The 15,440-nt window shown below is 46.2% G+C and overlaps 1 protein-coding gene across 1 annotated transcript in view; it reads right to left on the bottom strand.

Moving 5' to 3' along the window:
• Nucleotides 1–14,974, bottom strand: part of TRPV4 (transient receptor potential cation channel subfamily V member 4) — a 142,894-nt gene extending 127,920 nt beyond the window's left edge. Inside the window, exon 1 of the mRNA XM_068239279.1 lies at nt 14,651–14,974. The gene's annotated coding sequence lies outside the window, so the exon portion shown is untranslated. The remainder of the gene's footprint in view (nt 1–14,650) is intronic.
• Between the last annotated feature and the right edge of the window lie 466 nt (nt 14,975–15,440).

Raw genomic sequence — 15,440 nt, 5'->3', positions numbered from 1 at the left:
AGTGAATGTAGTTTTAAAAACGCATCAATTGCCTTTTGCCTGCGTTTGCGTTTTTCTTGTAATTGCTGATTGGCTAAAGAATCCTTTGTTTTTTTTTCTAGTTTACATTTCAACGGAAATCAGGAAATTGAAGAGTCTTCTGGGATACAGACTTCTGAAAAACGCAATGGAATCACATTGCATTGCGTTTTTTCGTGCGTTTTTCAAGCGCTGCGCTTAAAAAAAAGCGCAGCAGGCACTGAGATTGCGTTTTTCTAAAAAGCATCGCACCAGTGTGTATAGGTTATCAGGATTTTCAGTCAGGAGATCATTGGAGATTTTGGTGTGGCCTTTTTCAGTGGAATGCTGGGGCGAGGAAACCGGATTGAAGGTGACCAAGTAATGTGGAAAAATAATGTGTCCAACAGATGAATCATTCAAATTGTGGAGTTTTCCTTAAAAGTTTTATGACATATTGCAGAAAGGAGTTTACAAAGGAAAGTTTACAGAAAACACTATTGGCAAAAGACATAAAATAATAAGGGGTTATTAAAAATTACATTTACCGTGCTTAAGTTAAATGTTTTCTTTGCCCTGCAGTCCAGTTCCTCACCGCTAAACACGTGCGTTAACAAAAGTGAAGCACACGTTTCATTGACTGTATGTTTCACTGTATGGGACACAATGTGCGGATAACGTGCAGCGCCGCTGTCCTGTTGCTTTCCTGCTGTCACAGGGAAGCAATGATCACTGTGAATGTGGCCTCAGTGTCCTTCATGTCAGCATATTACCATTGCATGAATTAACTGAACTGGTATCCAGTGTGGCAAAAAAAAAAAAAAATCCTCCACTACCCCTCAAAGGTTCTGTTGCAAATAGGGCAAAGGTGGGTGAGAATAAAGGTGCTTACACACATGCGAATATAGTCGTTTGAAACGATTGTTCCCCGATCATTTCAAATGACGATCGGTTAAAGGACTTTTGAGCCCAAATAGGTAAAAAAAGAGAAGTACCTTAATCAATTTTAAATGCACGGAGGACGCCATCCGCGCCCTCCGTGCAGTTCCGCCGGGTCCCCGCAGTGTGATAGCCCCCCGTGCCGCTCCCGACCCCACGGACGGGGTCGGGCTCCCCTTCCTCTCCTAAGATGGCCGCCGGAGCTGGCCGCGGCTGCGCAGTCCGCATACACGTTAGTGCGGCTGCGCAGCTCTAGGGCCCCCCCCCACAGTAGCGTGGATCGAGGGGGGAGGCCCTAGAGCTGCGCAGCCGCACTAACGTGTATGCGGACTACGCATTACACGTTGTCGTATGTGTGTACGTAGCTTATTAGCGGTTTTATAAAGCATGGTGTAACAAAGCTTCAGATGATTAGAGGTGTTACGTAACAGAGCAGTTGCATCTCTCACCATTCCCAAAGAAAAAAACAAAAAAAAACAACTTTTGGTCAAGATGGTTCTGGGGTGGTTATCTTCACTGAAGGCCCTATTGACACATTGGTGTCTCAGAGGCAAAATTAATTTCCCCTTCAGAAAGCCCCCCCCCGCCCCCCCATCCCTACAGTAAATATATTGCTGCTTGTTTCAGAGAACTAGGCATTGGGATAAGATTATAGATGGGCCATGATCTGTACAGCCTGATGAATGCCCAATGTCACTACACCACTTTAGTGGTCCGATTTGGAAAGCAATCACACATTCCTGTACAGCACTTATGTTGCATGAGCTTTATCATGCAGTCCCAAACAAAACTCTTCTGATCCTCAATGGTTACCAAATTCGGCTTGCTTTTATCAAAGCATACAGTGTATGTTCTTTTGAAATGGAATATATGTAAATCACATCCTACTCCTAGTACATTATGTGTTTGGCAAGTTTATGGAGGCTATGCAGACATTCAACTCCATATGCAAAGCTGAAACACAGTGATATACTGTAGGCAACATGTACTTATAGCAAGTTTATGGAGGGAGGCTATGCTGACATTCAACTCCTTATGCAAAGCTGAAACAGAGATATACTGTAGGCAACATATTATGCACACGCTACTAGAAGTTACAGAAATGTTCGTACAACATAGAAGTTTTGCTCAAAGCATCATTTGGGTTTAAAGCACATTTTGTGTTTTATTAAGTTCAGCACAATTTTTATGAGAAACATGAAATATTATAAACAATTCATTCTTTGACACATGGCTGGGCTTCCAACTGGTGAGGTGTTGGGAGCACTTAACCACCCTGGCATTCAATTAATTGCGGCCATGGGTGGCTTAAAAAAAAAAAAAAAAAAGTGTCCAAGTTAGTGTAGCTAGCACTAGGCTAGCTACACTTTCCCATCAAGTCCCCCGGCACTGTCTCCCTCCCTCCACCGCCGATATTTACCTGGCCGCGATGGCCGATACTTCCGCCATAGCTTCTGGCGTTGCTATGGTGACGATCGGGCATGACATCGACGTCATGTGCAGTTCTGATCGCCGCCATAGCGACCCTTGGAGGCTATGGAGAGGCTGAGCAAAATCCGAGGGGGGGGTATGTATAAAACAGCGCGATCGGGGTGATCAGAGCGGGCCGGCACCGTTCGGAGGGGTGATGTAGGTAGCAAAGTGCTAGCTACACCCCCTCCAAAAATTTGGTGGAAAAAAACCCTATAGGGGCTGAGCAATCCACTTCGGCGGTAATGGACGAGCTGAGCTAGTCATTACCGCCAAGGTGGTTAAAGAGTTTTAACTTTACAGACAGTAAACTAGGCTTTAGAGCATGGATGGGATGGTTACGCGCTGGGTCCCCAGTTCAAATCCAAGCCAGGTCAACATCTGCACGGAGTTTGTACGGTTTCCCTGTGTCTGTGTGGGTTTCCTCCGGACACTCCGGTTTCCTCCCACATCCCCAAAACATACAGATAAGTTAATTGGCTTCCTTCTAAAATACAATACATGCACTACATGATACATGCATAGACATATGACTATGGTAGGGACTAGATTGTGAGCGCCTCTGAAGGACAGTTAGCAACAAGACAATATACGCTGTACAGCGCTGCGCAATATGTCAGCATTATATAAATGCTAAAATAAATAAATACTGTAAGCCAAGTGAACAAGGTTACTTAAAAATTACATCTGGCTCTAAATGTAAATTTTCCTCCAGTTGCTGTCAGTGGATTTAAGAGGAACTTCAGCCTAAACAAACATACTGTCATTAGTTATGTTAATTAAAATAGATCAGTAATATACTGTAATCTCTTACCCACCCTGTTTTAAAAGAACAGGCGATTTCATGAGGGCAGCCATCTTTTTGGTTGAAAGGAGGTGACTGAGCATGAGACAACAGTTCCAACTGTCCTGTGTCCTGATCACCCTTCCCAGTTGCTAGGAAACGAGAACAACAACATAGGAAATCCCATCATGCTTTGCACAGCATCACGGGAAAAATGCCTGGGCAGTTTTCTTTGATGGGGCGGAGCTTAGCATCTGTGCAGCTAATAATTAGGCTTAGGTAATAAAAATAAAGTTCTGATGCTGTGAAACTGTTAAAGAAACACCAAGCCTTTTCAGTGCTGCTGAGTAGATTTTTAGTCTGGAGGTTCACTTTAACATTTCCTGCTGGCTTCTGGATTGGACAGACTAATTCCAGATATATTGGTATTTTAGAGGGTCACTCCAGATTACAAAACTCACGGGTCGATTCTGGCGCTTTATTCTGCGCCCGATCGTTTTGCCGCTCGATTCCCACTCAATTCCCTTATCTTCCGCTCGTTTTTCCTACCTTTTTTCAATTCACTTCAATGAAAAATCGAGCGGCAAAACAATCGAACAGGTGATCAGACATGTCGGAAATTATCTATCTAATCAGCTCAGAATCGACCCATATATTCCCAGTATAAGGGTGCAGGGTAGTGTTATGCTAGTACCATACTTTCTGGTGTTATTCAGAGACTACTGCAGCCAAATAGATTAGCAGGGATGCCAGGCAACTGGTATTGTTTAGAAATAAATATGGCCGCCTCTGTATCCCTCTCATAACAGTTGTCCTTTAATACTGTGTCACTGCCCACCTAGAAAATAAGACCCATTATAACACTCCATTTTGAAAATCTTTTTTAAAAAAGAGAAGAAATAGATTGTGCCGGTTTATGGAAAACCCTCAGTAAATGAACAGGTGAATATGCTTTCAGCTAATGTCTTTGGTTTTATTTTTGCCTTCTGCACTCACAGATCACACCTGTATTTATGGAAAACAAAACACTGCATTTATCTCTATCTACCCTTTTATTAATCTGGGATGAGTGGTGCTTAATAATAAGAGGCGTGTCAGAATAATACTCTTCCTTCTGCCTTTTCACAGTGTAACGTCATTAGCAGTAACACTTACATGCTAGACATCAAAACAATCATTAAGATAAAAACAAAAACACTCAGATCGTGGGTCCTGTAGAATAGGGAAACAGAATAAATTAAATTGCCTTGAGGCACTACACATGCCAGCATACCAATAGGTGAATCCTTTTTGAGATGACCACTCTCTAGCCCTGAACGGTTTCGGTTCTATGCCGTCATCAGAGACCAATAGCAGTCAGGACTAGAGAGTGGGTATCTCGAAAAGGTTACTTACATCAGTGCTGAGAGCCTCTAAGCATATCCATCAAGGGCTTGTCTGATACGCTCTTGTGGCCATATTCCCCTCACTGCACTAGCACGGCCACATTGCGCACAGCCACACGTCTGCCCAGTAGCATGAAACCACACATGCTATGCTTTGTGCTACAGGGCAGGTGTGGACCATACTTGTGTATGTGCAGTAGTGCCAAACTCATCCAAAGACTAGATTGTGGCCATGAAGGAGAGGGTTCCGGCCAGTAGAGTTGGGGTCTTGGAGGAAATGGAAAGCATCCAGAGGCTTCTCACTACTTTTGTAAGTATTTAACATTAAAGAGAATCACCTTTACCCCCGATCAAGCATGTTTTTTATATTTTCAAACTCAGCGTACAGCTGAGCCCGTACTGAGGTTCAAGGAGCCTGGGGAGGGCTCGCATGATGGGGTGGGCCTTGGTGCACAGAGGGGGCAGGGTTAGCAACTAGAGGGTTGGAGCAGGAGCCAATAGATTTGAAGGAGGGGATGGGAGTGCAGAAGGAGGGAGTATTTAGCGGGGGCAGAGTTTCTGTTCCCGGGCAGGATCCTTGAAATCGAGCTCCCTCCCTCCCTTATTGGTGAAAATTGTTTTGCTGTTGGTTTGGTTGTTGTGTGTAACGATTGTGGAATTCTCTCCGTGGTCAGCGCACAGGATGTGCGCTGACACTGCGGAAATCCTCCACAAGCATATAATTTGAGAAAACCCAGCAAAAGCTGCAACGCACCTGTAGAGGGAAATTCCTGTCGGCAGGTGGAGCTGTGGAGAGCAGAGGAACAGCTCCTCTGCCCTGCCACAGACGCCAGACAGGAATTGTACGAAGGGAAGAAACGCAGGGCAAGATAGCCCTGAAAGAGAGAGATCAAAGCGACAGAGGGTATGTGTGTCCACCAAACTAGTCGTCACCCTGCGACGATGAACACACAACCATGAAGATCAAGTGAGAAGGCAATCGCAAGAGATGGCGATTGCTAACAGCGACACAAGATCGAATAAGCACAGATGAGGAATGTATGCATGTCCACCAATCTAGTGACGGTGGACACACAACAGAGGAAACCAAGTGAGAACGCAATCGCAAGGGAAGTGATTGCGAATGAGGATGAGCACAGGGACAGAATGTATGTATGTGCACCAATCTAGTCGCCAACTCGCGACGGTGCACACACACCAGCAGAAAAGAAAGTAGGAACGCAATCGCGAGAGAGGCGATTGCCAGAGGTGACACAAGGCTTAGGCAAGACAGGGGACGAGAGTAGCAAAGGCACAGCAAATCATACAATGAGAAGATAAGGAAAATAACAAACGCTAACTAAACGCGAACACCGTACTCATTCGCAACAGCGAACGCATTTACTGCGCGGTCTTTGCGTGTTAAGCACAACAGAGACAAGCACGCCTAACTAACCCCCACCACCCAAACATGAAACAGAGAACGCGAGCGCTTGCTTAACGGTTACCTCACCGAGGCTACAGCAAGCGTTCGTCTCAGACAAGACAGACAGATGAACGGGAAACAGGATAGGAAAGGTCCACTGCTCTTTCCGCCAGAGCGAGTGCGATCCAGGTAAAGTAACAGAGCTAGCAGGATCCACTGCTCTTACCGCCAGAGCGAGTGCAATCCAAGTATCGAAACAGGGCGATGAGATAGCTGGTAGCAACCGCTGCTCCAGCTATACTCCAAGAAGCAGATCAGAAGGATCCACAGCCGCTACCGCCAGAGGCCAGCGCGATCCGAGCAAGACAAACAGAGGAGATAGCTGGTAGCAACCGCTGCTCCAGCTATACTCCAAGACAGACAGAACAATTTCCTGACGACCACTGTTGGCAACAGGACAATCGCAACAGAGAGGCAATACAGACAAAACAGATAAGCAGGCTAACTGCACTAGAGAAGCTGCCTAGTGCAGTCCCCAGAATTACTCTAACTATAACAATCCAACAGGCAAGGCTGACACTCCAGGAGTGATTTAACAAACCGTTATGACCAGCAAAGCATTGTGGGTGATCCCAACCTTTATACTGCCAGCAGCTAGATGATTTGCATAACCAATGTATGCAAATCCCTCAGCAGCAGAGTAGGTCTGGAACTTGCAAGACAAAACCAGGTCTCTTATCCAGAGACCTGCATCTCTCAGACATAAGGAATGGTCAAACAGCTGGCTGCCTGTGCAGCCAGCTGAGCGGATCATTACATTGTGTTTTTCTTGTCATTGCAGCCGGAGGGGAAGGGTATCCGGAGGAGGTCAGAGAATAGTGGATGGAGGTATTCACCTCGGTGTGAATATATCCTGGAAGGTCTAAAGGTGCGTACACACATGCGACTATAGTCGTTTGTAACGATCGTTCCCCGATCTTTACCAACGACGATCGTTACAAAAAACGAACCAACGACTATTAAGGCAAACGACGAACGAGGCAAATCGCTACAAAACAAAGTTCTGTCTTGGCGGATTTTTACCACCGACGATCGTTAGCAAAAGTGGCACATCGTTGGAAACGATCGTTCGTACCAGGCTGGACATGCGCATTTCACTTTTTCTCCAAGGAACTTTACAATTTTATGCGCAGGCGCATTAAGTGCTTTTACGTGGTGTAACGTTCGTTCTAACGATGTGATCGTTACATACTTTTTACAACTAACTTTACTTCGGTCGTTCTTTCGTCAATTAAAAGATCGTTCGTCGTTGACAACGAACGATCGTTGTCGCATGTGTGTACGTAGCATAAGTCTTCAATGAGCACCTACTGTTTGGCAGGCAGCTGTCCCTGAGTCGGTGTTTGCGGCGGGGGCCGTTACGTAGCTGCCTGCTTGTATACAAGTGGACCTCTGGATCCCCCCCTTTAAATTGTTTGGATTATTGTTAAAGTCTTTAATAAAAAGGAAAAGGCTGCTCTGGCCTTTTTACACCACTTTAATGGCGTTTACAGTGTTTCTTCATAGATAAGATGTTAAGGGGTAATAATAATGGGGGAGACATGGTTCAATCCAGAGGGGTAGTATGGGAACAAATAGGTCTTGCCCTCATCATGTTTTGTACTGTACCCAACTCAGTCAAACATGCTTCATTGAAGCCCTCCTATGTTGGGTTCATTTTGCATCATTGTTTGATAATTTTTTCAATTTTTATTTGCTTAACCACCCTGGCGTTCTATTGAGATCGCCAGGGCGACTGCAGGAGGGGTTTTTTTTTAATTAAAAAAAAACTATTTCATGCAGCCAACTGAAAGTTGGCTGCATGAAAGCCCACTAGAGGGCGCTCCGGAGGCGTTCTTCCGATCGCCTCCGGCAAGCATAAGTAACAAGGAAGGCTGCAATGAGCAGCCTTCCTTGTTTGGCTTTCCTCGTCGCCATGGCGACGAGCGGAGTGACGTCATGGACGTCAGCCGACGTCCGCCGCCTCCGATCCAGCCCTTAGCGCTGGCCGGAACTATATGTTCCGGCTGCGCAGGGCTCAGGCGGCTGGGGGGACCTTCTTTTGCCGCTGCTCGCGGCGGATCGCCGCAGAGCGGCGACGATCAGGCAGCACACGCGGCTGGCAAAGTGCCGGCTGCGTGTGCGGCTTTTTATTTCATCCGAATCGGCCCAGCAGGGCCTGAGCGGCACCCTCTGGCGGTAATGGACGAGCTGAGCTCGTCCATACCGCTAAGGTGGTAAATAAAGGAAAAATCAAAAAGATGAGCACATCAAGGTTCAATCTAAAAAAACAAACAAAAAAAACCCACAGAAATATAGATATAACATACATTATGTACGCCTAGTTCCCTCATCCTGCCTTTATCTCAAACACTCCCCATTCATTCCCTTGCATCCTTCCTCTCCTTAAGCTTACTACCTCTCCCAATCGTCACCCCACCTCGTAAAGTCTTACTTTCAGCCTGAAATTAAATCACAGTGACCACCTTAACTGTTTTGGGTCACAAGTACACGTTTTAAACCAGAAATATGCGTTTGCGGTGCAGCAGAGTGTGCCAACAGGGTCATATGCATAACCCTGCCCAGTGGCATACCCCCTGCTGGACAGGAAGTCACTAGGATTCCTGGGCCTCCCCATTGTTCTGCGCATGAGCGCAGCACCACTACAGCCAGCAGGTTTAACATTTCTGCAATGCCCATAGACTTACATTACTTCCGCTCCAGCTGTGTTGCCGCAGAAGTCTGATGGTAACGTGCTGTTGACTTTGTAGCAACTTGCCGGCGGATCGGGCACTTCCAGCGACGTGGTAAGTACGCCCCATTGCTTTGCTTTGCAGCTGCATTATCCTGCCGTAAAACAGGGTAACGCAACGCAGGTTTACAATGCAAGTTAAAAATTGTTCTAAAAGTTCTTTTGCAATGATTTGCTATGAGAGGCCTGGTGCACACCAGGAGTTTTTCTGAGCGTTTTGAGTTTTTAAATCTGCTGCTAATGTTATCCTATGTGTCTGTGCACCCTGGAGCAATGAGGTTTTGTAAAAAAAAACAAAAAACCATAGCATTACATTGGTTACAGAGCTTTTGAAACCTCTAGCGTTTGGGCGCTTCCCAATGGAATGCTATGGGTTTTCTTTTTACAAAACCTCATTGCTCCAGTGTGCACAGACACATAGGATAACATTAGCAGCAGATTTAAAAACTCAAAACGCTCAGAAAAACTACTCTGGTGTGCACCAGGCCAGAGTGTTCATACTTGAGTGCTCTGCTTTCAAAATGAATCGCAAACACGGCTCCAGTACCATTATCGGAGCATTTGTGTTCAATAAAAACTATAGGAAAAACGCAAAGTGCTTGAAAAAGAGCTTTGAATAGCGATTTCCTAAACGCCTTTATGAATAAATACATTGTATTTATTCATTTCCGGGTCAAAGAGTAAGAGAAAAGTGTAAAAAAAAAAAAAAAAACACATCGCTCCACAAAAGAGCTTAGAAAAGAGTTTTATATGATCCTCTGCTCACTTGTGTGTACAAGCAAGGCTGAGGTGACTCAGCAATTGGAGGAGAAAAGAAAAAAAGTTAAGCTGTCCTGTGCCCGCGCAGTCTCGCTCGGATCCTCCGGTCCCCGGCCGACAGGCCTGGGAACGTGAGCAATAGCGCCCTCTATACTGCTATTGCGGCCAGGAACGCGAAGAATCACTCGCGTTCCCAAGCCTGTCGCTGAAAATGGAAGTAGCTGCTGGCGGGGACCGGAGGTTCCGAACGAGATTGCGTCGGCACGGGACAGCTGCAGGGAGCTGGTAGAAGCCCCAGGTGAGTAAAAAATTAGTTTTTTTGTTTTTTGTTTTTTTTTTAGTCTTAAGTGTCCCTTTAAGTCTTTGGAGGTCAAGGCTGACAGGGAAACAGCCAGCCATAACAATGGTGGTAACTTGGCCCTTAAGCCCCATACTCACCGCCCGACAGATCCTGCGACATCCCCTTCACGACGATCGTCAAGCGATGCTTCTTCCTGCCCGGAGGTATGCACGTCATCACGCGACGCTACATGTCGGGAGCGAACGAGAGACTTCAAGCAATTGCAGTACTTTGCGCGTGAGTCGTCTGGGATCTTAGAGATCTGATCCGCCATGACGGTTGTTATTGCGGCGCAACACTAAGCGACGTTCACATGGTCGTGTGACTGAACCCTAGTCACAATATCACGGAAACGACTGCCCGTCATTTAAAAAAACAAAATATCGTTCGTAGGGAAAAATCGCAATGTGAGTACATAGCTTTAGGTAACGTTTTTCAAACAAACGTTCTTAATTTGTGTGGCCAAAATCATCATCGAGTATTTCTGTATACTTTAACAGCAATGGCAAAAAGGCTATCATACACTATATGCTATTTTCAAAGATTAGACTTTGATTCAACGAAAACGTTCATCCAAATTAAAAACTAATAAAAAAGTAGAGCAATTTTGACTAAAATAAACATTTACTGGTAAAATAAACTTGGATTCCAAAGATGGGGTCTCTACATCTCTGCAAACCAGAGTTACAGGGCTCCAAAATTGGTAAAATCCCCCATAGGCTTTCATTGGGCCTACTATTTACTGTTCCAAAATCTCACACCATTTCAAAGGGCAATGGCTCAGCAGTGGCAAAACTCACCAGTCATGTTCCCCCTAAGGGTCCCTACAATGCTAGAAAATTTGCCACTGCTGAGCAATTGCCCTTTGAAAAGATGTGAGATTTTGGAAAGTGAAATAGGGAGGCAATGAAAGCCTATGGGGGATTTTACCAATTTTGGACCCCTGTAACTCTGGTTTGCAGAGATGTAGGGACCCCATCTTTGGATTCCAAGTCTAACAATATGTCTTCTACCTGCATGAGACATTTCGTGAAATTCAGACGTTGCTAACGGCCATGGCTGCAATTTATGTACCTCAGAATTGCCACCATTGAAATTGCCCAAATAAACAGGTTTTTGTGACCCTAGGCTATGACCTCTTCGGCCTAGGGGCCCGAAACTCACCAGTTATGATCCCCCTAACAGTTCCTACAATGCTAGAAAATTTGCTGCATGGTGTAATGGTGAATGGCTCTGCCTCTGACACAGGAGACCAGAGTTCGAATCTCGTCTCTGTCCGTTCAGTAAGCCAGCACCTATTCAGTAGGAGACCTTAGGCAAGTCTTCCTAACACTGCTATCTTGTCTAATTTTTCTCTTGACAACTGTTGAACACAAAATACAAGGCCATGTCTGGCTACATATCTGTGCTACTGCCTATATAGAGTGTGCCCTAGTGGCTGCAGCTCTGGTGCTTTGAGTCTGCCAGGAGAAAAGTGTGATATAAATGTGATTTGTCTTGTCTAATTTTTCTCTTGCATTAACCACCCTGGCGTTCTGATAAGATCGCCAGGGAGGCTGCGGGAGGGTTTTTTTTAAATTAAAAAAAAAACTATTTCATGCAGCCAACTGAAAGTTGGCTGCATGAAAGCCCACTAGAGGGCGCTCCGGAGGCGTTCTTCCGATCGCCTCCGGCGCCCAGAATAAACAAGGAAGGCCGCAATGAGCGGCCTTCCTTGTTTTGCTTACACCGTCGCCATAGCGACGAGCGGAGTGACGTCATGGACGTCAGCCAACGTCCTGACGTCAGACGCCTCCGATCCAGCCCTTAGCGCTGGCCGGAACTTTTTGTTCCGGCTGCGCAGGGCTCAGGCGGCTGGGGGGACCCTCTTTCGCCGCTGCTCGCGGCGAATCGCCGCAGAGCGGCGGCGATCGGGCAGCACACGCGGCTGGCAAAGTGCCGGCTGCGTGTGCTGCACTTTATTTGGCGCAAATCGGCCCAGCAGGGCCTGAGCGGCAGGCTCCGGCGGTACTGGACGAGCTGAGCTCGTCCATACCGCCCAGCTGGTTAAGCATAAATGGTACATGCTAGGCTACTTTCAGCTACTTTCAGCTAGTAGTGTTGGTGGTACAATGGATATGTTAGTTGCCTACCATACACTGAGGCCTGGGTTCAAATCCCTATCATGGTATATAAGCTGTTTTTTGAAATACTGGAATTCCCTGGCAGATGAGACCCTCCTCCCTCCGGAAGGGGGGAGAAGGGGAGGAGGGGAGGAGGGAGCATTTCTGTTATACAGGGAACACAACGGCTATCATTCATAAAACATTTCCGCATGCGGAAATGCTTAAAACAGCTGACTTTACCGAACACTTAGCAAGTTCGGCATTCATAAAGCCCTCCTTCCGCATGAAAAGCGATAAATCACCGCCTTGTGCGGGGATTTTCGTCAAAAATGTAACAAAATGGTAATTCATAAAGATTACCTCAAGCGGTAGGAGGACGGGAAATACCGCCCCCCCTGATGTGGCGAAAACAATGTAAAGTTAATGGAGACACAGACCTCCCAGGCAGCTGCAGTAAAGCAGAACACGGAGAAATGTATCAACTCGGCAGCTTCCTGTGTCTCCGCAAGCCTACCGCCAGCCTAGTTCGGGGAATCTCTGCAGTGCTATCGCACCTGAACACTTTTATGAATGTCCACCCAGAACTCTAAAATACCGGCAGCGGCGTTTTCCCGCATTGATTCTCCTTACCGACAGCTCTTTTATGAATGATACCCAATGTCCCACAGTGTTGCATGGCAGTGCAGCACAATGGCCACTTTGCAACGCGGCTTGCTGCACAGCTGCTTTCTACCACGACTAGGAGTGTCCAAACTATTTAGGCCATGAGCCGTATTGCCATTCTTGAGCTCGAACTAGCAAAATGAAACACAATTTTTGCTTATTGCCAGTACACTAGATACACTATTCCTGTGACACTGTCAAAACATTTCCAGGGGAAATAACCCATATACTGTGTGCAGTTAGCGGCTAATCAGTAGTTACTGCTGCTGGCATTAGTAGCGGCTGCGAATCAGTGGCTGCTACTGCTACAGTGGTGGCTGATAACCTACAGGTGAACAAAGGGGAAGGAAGAGTGGCGACACAAGGTGACCTCTGCATGTGTACATTGTAGTTCTCCCAGTTTTAAAAAACTCTGTGCACATGCTCAATCGTTAGAAAAAGAGCGATTCTCGACGGTTTGTGACAAAACAATGTCAGAGCATGGTTGAATTCCACAACAGCACAACAACAGCCTGCCAATCGGACCATTAGCAGAGGTGCAAAAATGAGGACCCAGAAGTGCATAATATGCGAGTAGTTTCAATGAAGCAATCATTATTGTTCAATACATGTCCAAACCGATCTACCAAGACAGATCTGTCTAGATGGACAATAATTGCTTAGTGGACCACTTTTGGCGCAAGTCTACTTGGGACCCTACTACTATGGGACCCAGCAGGAATCCTCATAGGGAAATTTAACTAACGTAATTGGGTGGAAGGCACCCTCTACAACTGCTAGGTTACCAGTATGTTGTAGTAAACTATGCCCACACTATATAGCCAATCGTAATGCTTTGTGTTGTAGAGGGTGCTGTGATTAGAGAACTGTTACCTATGAGGTTTCCTGCAGGGTCCCTTAAAGTAGACTAGCACCACACTTTTTTTTAGTTTCAAAGTTTCATTGATGTTCTGCATAATAATACAAAAGACAATTATCAGAAATAACCCAATGCAGTGGAGTAACAGTATGAAACATCAAATATTGTAAATGGACATTGTAGGGATCAAAAGATCTGCGAACAATTGCGGTGCCAAATAAACGGGGGAAATAGGTGTAGGTATATAGGTGCGTACACACGCACTACGGCCGCCAACGACGGGCCTGTCACACCCTCCCACTGGGTGGACTTTCAGGTGACAGTAGCCTGTCGCCTGGAAGTCCGCCCAGCGGGAGGGTCTGACGGACCCGTCGTTGGCGACGGTGGCGGCTGTAGTGCATGTGTACGCACCTTATGTGTCCGTTCTCAGGGTTCTGCAAACCACCCTGCTTTTCTTATACAATTCACCACTGCCCTGTCCTTACCCATTTGTTTCAGGCAACGGTGGTTGAACGTGTGAATGGGAAGATTTTGATAGGTTGTTCTGGGTTTCTCAACAGAGCTAGTCTCAGAATAATCAGCTGAATTTGCACCAAACTCAAACGTTGAGTTGCCATAAACTTGTTAAATAGCTATCCAAGTCAAACATCAGAAATTGTGAAGCTAGGAGTTTGCAGAAGGTTAGGGATTTCTCAAGGTGCGTACACACATGCGACTATAGTTGTTTGTAACGATCGTTCCCCGATCTTTACCAACGACGATCGTTACAAAAAACGAACCACCGACTATTAAGGCAAACGACGAACGAGCCAAATCGCTACAAAAGAAAGTTCTGTCTCGGCGGATTTTAACCAACGACGATCGTTTGCAAAAGTAGTACATCGTTGGAAACGGTGGTTCGTACTAGGCTTGACATGCGCATTTCACCATTTCTCTGTGAAACTTCTCATTTTCTCACAGGCGCAATAGTTGCTTTACGTGATGTAACGTTCGTTCTAACGATCAGATCGTTACACACCTTTTAAAACTACCTTTACATAGGTCGTTCTTTCATCAATTAAAAGTTCGTTCATCGTTCTCAACGAACGATCGTTGTCGTGTGTACGTAGCATCAGTGACTGATCTTCCTGAAGCATCCACATGAAGGACATACCTGAGTCCAGAAAACAGAGCTGTGGCGGGTGTAGCAGAAGGATGCACCCCGGAGAGAGAAGCACACAGGCAGGTAAGCTGAGCTGCTGCACAAGGATGTACTCCGGAGAGAGAAGCACACAAGCAGGGAAGCGAGGTCACCGGCTGGAGAAACAACTTTCCGGAGAGGAGTAGTAGATAATCCACAAAGCAGTGCAGCTCCTCGCTAGGAATCCGCAGTAATGACTGTGTGACTTTCCATCCAGCGCCTGAGCCAGCTACGGGAGGAAAGGAAAAGCACAGGACATTTTGCAAGACCCCCAACCCCACCTGTCCCTGTGCTGAAAGCGTGATTACCTCATTCAGAGTCAAACACTACCAAGCAAGCAGTCTTCCCCACCCCCCTTTCCCTGCAAATACTGTATTCCCTCCCTGATCTCCTCCCAAACCTCAGAATAACGCCTATTTATTCTCCCACGTCCCCCGTCTCTGCAAACACACAGCTCTGTAGTCGGAGTATGTGAAGTCAGTAATGTAACCATCAGTTGTGTTATGACCAGACTTCAGCAAGCTGCGGCTTTCCAGCTAAGGAGGTGGAACTAGAAATCCCACAAGGACGTTAAGATTTGTAGTTCCTCAAAAGATGTTGCAAGCCTGGCATTGTGCCAGAAGTCTTCCTCAAACGTGTAAGCTCAATGGATAGGCAAGATTTCTTGTCATCAAAAACTATGTGGCCTTGTTCACATTGCGCTCTGATCGCGTTCGCCTTGGGTGTTTTTTTTTTTCGATTCCCGGCGATTTCTGTGCGTTGG

Source organism: Hyperolius riggenbachi, chromosome 1 (assembly GCF_040937935.1).
Source record: "Hyperolius riggenbachi isolate aHypRig1 chromosome 1, aHypRig1.pri, whole genome shotgun sequence".
NCBI lineage: Eukaryota > Metazoa > Chordata > Amphibia > Anura > Hyperoliidae > Hyperolius > Hyperolius riggenbachi.
This window is presented reverse-complemented; position numbering and strand designations above follow the sequence as displayed.